Source organism: Musa acuminata, unplaced genomic scaffold (genome assembly GCF_036884655.1).
Source record: "Musa acuminata AAA Group cultivar baxijiao unplaced genomic scaffold, Cavendish_Baxijiao_AAA HiC_scaffold_863, whole genome shotgun sequence".
NCBI classification, from domain to species: domain Eukaryota; kingdom Viridiplantae; phylum Streptophyta; class Magnoliopsida; order Zingiberales; family Musaceae; genus Musa; species Musa acuminata.
In genome coordinates, this window is record NW_027021088.1 from 17,501 (window position 1) to 28,217 (window position 10,717).

Below are 10,717 nucleotides of genomic sequence, written 5' to 3' on the forward strand. Positions count from 1 at the left end.
GGGTTCATAAAAAATTGAACTATTTAAACCCTGATCATAAGCAAATACGTAAATATACTCCTGAAAAAGAAGTGGATATAGAAAGTATTGTTGCCGAGATCTATCTTTTTCTAAATATCCTTGTAATTCTTCCATTTACATTTCCACTTGAAGCAGGGGTAGGAGGCATTTATTGGGTTATCAAATGATACATAGTGCAATATGGTCAAAACAGGGTATTTTGTATTCTATTATGTATATAGAATACAATAGTAATAAAAATATATACCCCGAAAAGGAAACAGGGAGTCCAATCAATAGATCTTTTTATTCTCTTTTTCTATCGAATTGGTTTATCTTCGTTGTTTATCTTCGTTATAATTACAAGAGGATAACAAACCCTTTATTTTTGCAACCCGATCGCTCTTTTGACTTTGGAATTTATTCTCTTTATCAGTATACTGTTTCTTCTACACATCCGTTTCTAATCCATAATAAAGAATAGTTAGGATTTATTAAAAAAAAAGGAAAAAGAATCAATGGTCCACCCACAGGAGAACTCACCCTTTCCCGTATAAGGCACTAATCTATTTTTAACGTCTAATTAGATCGGGTAATCGTTCAATTCAAATTAAGAACATAAGCTCGTTGCTTTTTGTTTTACCAAAATTGGAACCATAGGCTCTATCCATTTATTCACTAGACCCAACTGTAAATGTGAATTTGTTTTGTCCCCTTCCCTTCCAAAAATTTTTTATTTTTGTAGCGATCCAGTAAGGATAAACTAAAAGTTCCACTTTCATTTGAATTTGTAATTTTTTAATAAAATATTTAATAAAATAAGAAATTTTTTTTATTACGACATGCTACTTTTTCCATTCATTACCCTTGAGGATCAGTCGTGGTCTTATAGACTCTACCAATAGTCTGGACGAATTTGTTGCTTCATCAAAATGTGTAAAAGATCATAGTCGCACTTAAAAGCCGAGTACTCTACCGTTGAGTTAGCAACCCGAATAAAATAAAATAAATAGGATATGTAGATACGATAAAAATGAAAAATCCATTAAATTGCACTGCACGACCCCATCAAAACATTGAACTAATAATAAATAAAAAAATATTTTATGTTTTATGATCGATTATACAAAATAAATAGAAAATGTACAGATCATATTTAAAAACACCAGATTCCTAAAAGAGATGCTAAAATTGTGACAGACCTACCAGTTTTTTATCAATTTTTTATTTTTGTTAAGTTAAATTCCAAAATACGTCTTATATGACAGTAAACCCAACAATGCAAAACCCATTATTTGAGTAAAAGTGAAGTTAAAACCCAATATGGGGTCTGGATAAAGAGATTTATTTATCTATGATCAATTAATTTATCTATGATCAATTATATTTGTTCGATACACCATTGTCAATATGAATGCAATGTTGAGAAAACAAATAACAAATAAAGTAAATAAAATAAGGATTTGTATTGGGTTGGCACAACATAAATAAGAAATTTTGATGGAAAAAAATAAGGAAAAGATAAAGAAAAAATCTCGGGTTTACTCAATCAATAGAGGTACAATAAGCAAGATTAATCCCTTGTTTGTTGGTGGATTCCTATAACAAGAAAAAAGTAAATTTAAGTATGAATAGAGCAAGAAAAGGGAAAATTTTAGGTAAAAAATTGTAAGTAAAAAATTATACAAAGATAGATTTTATATTAATCATCTCCCCCCTTTTTTATTAATTTTGTTGTTTTTTCTTTTAATTAACTCGAGGTTTTTTCTTTAAAAAATTCTGCCTTACTTAAAATATCATAAACAGTTCCTGTAGGTTGAGCGCCCTTTTCAAGGAAATATAGAATAGCGGGAACGTTTAAATAAGTTTGATTCTTTATCGGATCATAAAAACCCACTTTTCGAAAATCTCTTCCTTCTCTTCGGGATCGAACATCAATTGCAACGATTCGATAGATGGCTCATTGGGATAGATGTACATAAACAATCCCCCCCCAGAAACGTATAGGAGGTTTTTCTCCTCATACGGCTCGAGCTCGAGAAAAAATTATTTTTATTTCGGTATATCTTTCTGTATATAATATCAAATAGTAAACACAAAATAATGACTCAAATCATAGTCTAATTCATTATTATTATTTTGTTCTTCCTAAAAAAAAAAAAAAAATAAATTTCATTCGTACTCATAACTCAAGTTGGGTAATTCTGACAGAATTCGAAGGGAAATCCTTAGACATTTCTTGAGCCGTCTCTAACCTCTTTTGTTTGTCTCATCTCGAATCTATTTTTATTCCTAATTCTGATCCAATTTTTGAGACAATTGAAAATAGTGTTTCCTTGTTTCGGAATCCTTTATCTTTGCTTTGTAAAATCATTGGGTTTAGACATTACTTCGGTGATCCTTACTCCTTTCAAAAGGGCAGCAACATACCTTTTGTTTTTTTTATTTCTTTCTATAGAAATAGAATACCCATAGAAATAGAATACGAAGAATTGATTCCTCTGTGATACACTTTTTTTTGATCGAAATAGTTTTATCAATTCCGATTATTTTATATTTTAAGGATATACTTACAAAGCTGGTCTAACTTATTGATTGATTGGCACTAACCCTAGATTCTTCCCCTTGATAAATGAATCAATCCTTTCCGCTCGAGCTCCATCATGTACTATCAACCTAAGAAAAATTAGATTCCTAATGGAACAGAACAAACTATGTCGAGCCAAGAGCATCTTCATTTGTATAGAAAATGGTGGATGTAAAAATCCACAGCGGATCATGTCCTTCAAGTCGCACGTTGCTTTCTACCACATCGTTTCAAACGAAGTTTTACCATAACATTCCTCTAATTTAGAATTCAATTTAATTTCAAACCGCAATGGAATTGATTTAATATGTAATCATGAATAGTCATTGGCTCGATGGGAACAACGGGAACTATATAATAGTCTATACTTTATACCTATGGATAGATAAGTATTCTATGGATAGATAAGTATTGTATTTATCCGGAGAAAGCTCAGCAAGGATCCAATTTCTTTAACTCGATATTCTATCATATGAATGAAACGTATTTCTAAGAAAGATGTTTGCTTAAGACTTATTTACTTTACATCTCCAACAGATTGTTCGGGACGATCAATCATGAAATGCAGAATCTATTTTTCTAGAACAAAAAAACTATAAACCTCAAATCCTTTAATTTAATATATTTCCAATCCCGGAAAAAAATAAATTATTAGTCAAATAAACTGTTCCAATGACCAAAAAACAAAAAGGTCGTAAGTTTCTAGATACTATTGATTTATCATATTTCTTCGAGTACCAACCAAGAGTTCATAAAAAAATGTTTTAAAAATCTCCGACTTCAACATCATGACTGGAACTATGTTTTCTAGTCATGACTAAACTGGATCTCTAATTCAATCACCAAGTCGACGCAATCACAATGAGTAGCTAAAAATTTTTAGCAGATATTTCATTCCCTAAGGAGACATAAATTTTACCATGTTCAATTGAATTATCAATTGGTTTTCTTTTAACCAAAGAAGTAAATTGATAATCTAGTTTATCTATTTTCATGAGTATGAAATAGAAAAGGTCTCATGTACGGCAACATTAAGATCCTTATTCTTTCTTTCATCTGAAAGAAAGAATCTGAATATTGTTACTGGGGGTAATCATGGATATTTTTAAAATCAAAGATCCCCTTCCACAAATTCTTTTCACTTAAGTGAAAGGCCATTGTTATTGAAATACAACAACATTGTTATTGAAATACAACAACATTGTTATTGAAATACAACAATATAATAACAATACACAATATATATCATACATATAGGCATAGCGTAGGCCTTGTTTATTTTAGTTTATATAGATTTTGTTTTACTTCAGGTTCAACAATTTTTCCATCAATTCCATAAAATCAAGTTAAAATATATGGAATATCAAAATTTCCCCCCAATCGCTACGTTACATTGATTTACAATTATTTTCATTTGAGGCATCTAAGATATAAGATAGAAAGAAATGGAATTCAGACAATTTTTATCCTATTTTTTCCCACGCCACAGCACAGCTTTAGAAGTTTTAAAACCAGTGATGAAATTAGTACGACAAACTCCCTACTCTTTAGTCTTCACATAGAATGTGAAATTGGGATACCCTATTTTTGACTTTAGGCTTTGTGTGGAAGGGAATAGAGATGCTTTTGTTTCACGCTTCAATTCGGAATGCATCATGTGAGAATTATAATTCATATTTAGAATTCATATTTCATGAATATGGGACATAATGAATATAACAATAGTACGAGCATATTATGAATGTGAATGATAGACCCCAAATTTCTCTTTTTTTTATTCAAAAAAACTTCCACCTGTATTTGACACTTTATTATGCTTGTGATAAATCAAATGGATTCTAAGAATCCATTCTAAGAATTCATTCTAAGAATTCAGAACAAAAGACATTCTAAGAATTCAGAACAAAAGAAAAGGTTGTTCTCTTTAAGATTTTTCCGTTTTATGTGGGATACAATGTGATCCCATCTTTTGTTTCTGATGGAAACGATCTGGGACGGAAGGATTCGAACCTCCGAATAACGGGACCAAAACCCGCTGCCTTACCGCTTGGCCACGCCCCATTTTTCCTGTTTGGCACTAGTCAAGACTATTATTAGAATTAGTTATTCGTCAATCCCCCCCCCCAAAAAAATACATAATACATAATAAAAACATATGGGGTATTTTGTTTGTTGCTAGGATTCAACACATGTAGATTAGATATAGAATCAAAAAAGTTAATTGATCATTACATAGAATTCAATTAAGATAATGTATGAAAGTAGAATTCCTTGTATTCTCATTTGAGAATGGAAGGAAGGATTTTTGATTTGGGAGAGTTCAAAAAAAAAGAAGGATTTTTTGACTTGCCTTTTTCATTTTTCCCTTATAAAAATAACTCAATCAAAATAAAATTATCTAATCTACAAGAACGAAATGTTTGTTATGTTTAATATCTTTAGCTTAATCTGTATCTGTCTTAATTCTGTCCTTTATTCGAATAGTTTTTTCTTTGCCAAATTGCCTGAAGCTTATGCCGTTTTCAATCCAATCGTAGATGTGATGCCTGTCATACCTGTTCTCTTTTTTCTCTTAGCCTTTGTTTGGCAAGCTGCTGTAAGTTTTCGATAAAATCCTTAATACTTTGCCAAATCCATTCATGATTTATTCGACAAAAAAAATTATAAAAATGGATAAGATCGGCTAAGTCTTACATTAGAATTATAAACCCTCGATTAAAAAATGGAAATTCTTGTATATTGAGTAACCGCGGAGATGAATTTTGATCAGTTTATTTACTCGTTCTGACCTTTCAGTGAGTAAGGAGTTTATTAGGTCTAGGTCCCCTACAATACCTAATTGTCGATATGACAAGAAAATTTTTGTGAGGAAGGAATAAAAATCTTATTACAAAGAAATTCGTAAAAGTGACTTTCTTTTTCTTTTCAAATCAAAAAACTCCATTTTGGGGGGTATGATGTCAAATCAAACAAAATAGTATATGTGGTAAAAAGAAAAAATAGGTAATCTATTCCCTTTTTCTAAAATGATCTTATCTTGGAGATTGTGTAATGCTTACTCTCAAACTCTTTGTTTACACAGTAGTGATATTCTTTGTTTCTCTCTTCATCTTCGGATTCTTATCTAATGATCCGGGACGTAATCCTGGACGTGAGGAATAAAAAAAAATTGAGTTTTCTTTGTTTTTCTAATTTTTTCTTATTATTTTATCTATTCCATATATTCACTTTACCTATAAAAAAATAAAGGAATCGAAATTCCTTCGAAATCGAAAGTATCAAGTAATCAGAGCGGGCGGAGAGAGAGGGATTCGAACCCTCGGTACGAATAACTCGTACAACGGATTAGCAATCCGCCGCTTTAGTCCACTCAGCCATCTCTCCCAATTTAAATAAAATTGAAATTTCAATAAAATTTCAAATGAAATTGAAATTAACTATTTCAATTTAAATTGAAATTAAATAAAAAAAGAAAAGAAAATAATAAAAAAGAAAAAATTTTTAATTTTTAAGATATTAATTATTAAGTTTAAGAAAGACATTAATATAATATTTTTTATTAAGAAAGATATTAAACATTATAATTTAAGAAAGATATTAAACATTATAATTATAACATTATCATTAGAAATATGAAACATTCTATTAAAATTTCTAATTATAGAATAGATTTCATTACAGATGAAATAAAAAAAAAATAAAAAGTGAATAATTAAAAATTAAAATTATTAATAAATTCTAATCTAAATTTAAAGGTTAAAGGAATTGAAATTTTATTTTCAATTAAAGTAAAGAAAAAACAAATTAAAGGTTTTTTTTATGTAATAAAAAATTTCTTAAATATTATAATATTAAATATTATAATATTATATTATAAGTAATTTTATAAGTAATTGTATATTATAAGTAATTATATAATTAAGTAATTAATAATATTATATTATAATAATATTATATTATAAGTAATTATATAATTAAGTAATTATATAATTATAATTATATAATTATATTTATATTAAGTTAAGTTAATTTTAATAATTTAAGTAATGTAATTATATAAGTAATTATATAATTATATTTATATTTAAGTTAATTTACATTTACGTAATTTAATTTAAGTTTCATTTAAGTAAGTTAAGAGTAAGTCAAGAACGAATTTGATCAAGAATTCCATTTAGATAAGATTCGAAACAGGTATCTCCAATAGAAAGAAAACCTTACTTCTTTAATTTTGTACGAAAGGTTTATTCTCCCGGCCTGGTCCTAGTTAAGTACTGGCCGGGCCAGTACCTCTTTTTTTGTCCAGCTTCAATGACCCCTTCAGACAGACTGAGAATGCCAGCAATCCAGCAAAGGAAAAGTATAAGTATAACTTTATACTGTTTTTTAAATTTATATATGTTATTTAGAAAAGCTTTGTGCTCTTCGCCTTTTAAGTCCCTGGCTGGCGGGACTAAATATGTGTCAACGTTATAATTTTAATGCTATCTTGATTGCGTCTCACTCCCTTGTTCGACAAATAGTCCATTCATATACAATAATGTATATGTAGCGGGTATAGTTTAGTGGTAAAAGTGTGATTCGTTCTATTAACAACTTAAAAAGTTAAGGGGTCTCTCGGTTTTTTGCATACTCCGATCAAAAACTTTATTTCTTAAAAGGGTTTAATCCTTTACCTCTCAATAGCATATTTGAGGAAGAACATACATTCTCACGATTTGTATCCAAAGTCCAATTAGAAATTCTATTTTCGAAATTGAATAAGAAAATTGGATTATGTATATGGAGTCGTGAAACATAATTTTTTTTGAATTGGATCAATTCTTCCAATCGAATGAGTATGAATAAAGGATCTATGGATGAAGATACAAAAGTTTATTTCCAATCGTAACTAGATCTTAAATTTTGGTGTTGTAAAAGGGAAATTGAAGCCAAACAAGCTAGAAAAGGGTGGTTTTGGTTTACTAGAACCATCAGCATATTGTTTCAGCTCGGTGGAAACCAAATTCTTTTCCTCGGGATCCTGCGAGTGGAAATAGGGAACGAAGTAACTAGACTAGACGGATTTGGTATAATCCCTCTCCTCTAGAGGGATCATCTAGTAAGCGAGTAGTTTGGGATACATTCAGACAGAAAGGCTGACATAGATGTTATGGATCTAATTTTCTCTAGGAATACATCAATCTTCCATAAAGGAGCCGAATGAAATCAAAATTTCACGTTCGGTTTTGAATTAGAGACGTTAAAAGTGATCAAGCAACGTCGACTATAACCCCTAGCCTTCCAAGCTAACGATGCGGGTTCGATTCCCGCTACCCGCTCCATATTTCTTATTATGTATTATACATCTTATTATGTTATGTATTATACATCTTATTATGTATTATACATACATGCACCATCAATTTAGATATGCATTCTTTTTTATTCCCTAAAATATTTTCCGTGTAATTTGATTTTTTATCCGAACAAAAGAAAGTAAGAATACAAAAAAATAAAATAGGAATGAAAAGCGTCCATTGTCTAATGGATAGGACAGAGGTCTTCTAAACCTTTGGTATAGGTTCAAATCCTATTGGACGCAATTTATTTCCATCTATTTTTAAAATGGCTATACTTTTTAAAAATGGCTATACTAAGAAACCCTTTTTGAATCATTCGAATCAGAACTATTTCTCAATGATTACTCTTGTACTAAGAATAGAATATACCAAGAATAGAATAAAAGTAAGAAATTTATGTTTGTTCCTGAAGTAAAAACAGTTCGATCTGTTCTTGAATAGCTTCCTTCAAAAGAAATTCTACTTCCTCGGTGAATGTCTTGGTAGAAGATATAATTTCTTGAAATTTAGGTTTATTGTTTTTTAAGTAGCTACGTAACTGACTGAGAAATTTCTTTACCTGTCCAATTTCTAGCGGATCAAGATATCCATTCGCTCCGGTATAAATAGTAGCTATCTGTTCTTCCACTGCGAGAGGGTCTGATTGGGATTGTTTAAGCAACTCGCGTAATCGTTGACCTCTTGCCAATTGATTCTGAGTAGCTTTATCGAGATCAGAAGCGAATTGTGCAAAGGCTTCTAACTCTGTGAATTGCGCTAGTTCCAATTTTGATTTGCCGGCTACTTGTTTCATGGCTTTAATTTGAGCTGCGGATCCTACTCTGGAAACGGAAATACCCACATTAATAGCAGGTCGGATTCCAGCATTGAATAGATCGGCAGATAAGAATATTTGTCCATCTGTAATGGAAATTACATTAGTAGGAATATAAGCTGAAACGTCTCCAGATTGAGTCTCAACTATCGGTAAAGCGGTCATACTTCCTTCACCTAAACTAGAATTTGATTTAGCGGCTCTTTCCAAAAGTCGTGAATGCAAATAAAAAACATCTCCTGGATAAGCTTCACGACCGGGAGGTCTTCTTAATAGAAGAGACATTTGGCGATAAGCTTGTGCCTGTTTGGAGAGATCATCATAAATTATTAAAGTATGTTGTCCACGATACATAAAAAACTCAGCCAGAGCCGCTCCCGTATAAGGAGCGAGGTATTGTAATGTAGCAGGTGAATCCGCCGTTTCGGCTACCACAATAGTATATTCCATCGCCCCCTTTTCCCGGAAAGTAGTCACTACCTGAGCCACAGAAGATGCTTTTTGACCAATAGCTACATAAACACATATTACATTTTGACCTTTTTGATTGAGAATCGTATCTGTGGCTACGGCTGTTTTGCCGGTCTGTCTGTCCCCAATAATTAATTCTCGCTGACCGCGTCCTATAGGGATCATCGAATCAATGGCAATAAGCCCCGTTTGAAGAGGCTCATATACAGAACGTCTAGAAATAATACCTGGGGCAGGAGATTCAATTAACCGAGATTCAGAAGCTGAAATTTCACCTCTCCCATCAATAGGTTTAGCCAGAGCATTTATAACACGACCCAAATAACCCTCACTCACAGGTATCTGAGCAATTCGTCCTGTTGCTTTTACGGAACTTCCCTCTTGTATCATCAAACCATCACCCATTAATACAACGCCAACATTATTTGATTCCAAATTCAGAGCAATGCCTATTGTACCCTCTTGAAACTCTACTAATTCACCTGCCATTACTTCATCAAGACCATGAACACGAGCAATTCCGTCGCCTACTTGAAGTACGGTACCGGTATTCACAATCTTTATTTCTCTACTATATTGTTCAATACGCTCACGAATAATATTACTAATTTCGTCGGCTCGAAGGGTTACCATTAGTGTTTCTTTATTCTTTTTAGGAAGGAAAAGATAAAAATAATGCCTAAACTATAACTAAAAAAAGAAGGGCTAATCAGTTATTTCTTGCATGGCCCCGAGAATGCCAATATTAGCACGGATCGTACGGAAATGTAACTCGCTATTCAAGCAACTATTCAGAGTTCCTAGAGCTCCTTGTAAGGCTTGTTGGAAAACTCGTTGTCGGACCTGATTAATCGCTCTTTGTTGTTCAAACTGAAGGGTTTCATTTTTGTAATTTTCTAATTGTTCCAAACTATTACTAGTGGCATTAATCAAATTTTGTTTTTCTCGTTCTATTTCAGAGTATCCATTCATTCGATACTCATCTGCTTCCATTTCCACTTTACGTAAGCGAGCCCGGGCTCTTTCGAGCTGCTCAATGGCCCCTTTACGTAATTCTTCCGAATTTCGAATAGTATTCAAAATCCTCTGTTTTCGATTATCTAATAAATCATTTAATGAAAGTAGATTATCTTATCATTAATTTCAAAACTTCCATGATCTCTTCCCGAACCAAACATGAATCTTTCGATTCATTTGGCTCTCACGCTCAATTATTTATTTTATTTATGGTGTGGGTATTCCCATATCTTTTTTAATGTTTTATTTATGGTGTGGGTATTCCCATATCTTTTTTAATGTAATGAGCCTACCCTCTCTTTTCTGTTTGTATTCAAAGATGTCAAAACTGATACAAGACCAGAATATCAGGAGGACTCTTCCGACTAGACCAGACAAAAATCTAGAATTGTCAGCAAAGTTGTTTCTTTATTTGTATTTTATTTATATTTGTTTTGTATTTTATTTATCATTTCATTTTTAGAATTCTATTTCATTTTTCATTTT

The 10,717-nt window shown here is 31.4% G+C and overlaps 2 non-coding genes across 2 annotated transcripts; one reads left to right on the top strand and one right to left on the bottom strand.

The window, feature by feature from the left end:
• Positions 1-5,883: 5,883 nt before the first annotated feature.
• TRNAS-GCU (transfer RNA serine (anticodon GCU)) lies at positions 5,884-5,971 on the bottom strand. The gene has a single exon. It is a non-coding gene; the product is annotated as a tRNA-Ser (tRNA).
• Positions 5,972-8,099: 2,128 nt separating this feature from the next.
• TRNAR-UCU (transfer RNA arginine (anticodon UCU)) lies at positions 8,100-8,171 on the top strand. Its single transcript has one exon. It is a non-coding gene; the product is annotated as a tRNA-Arg (tRNA).
• Positions 8,172-10,717: the final 2,546 nt, after the last annotated feature.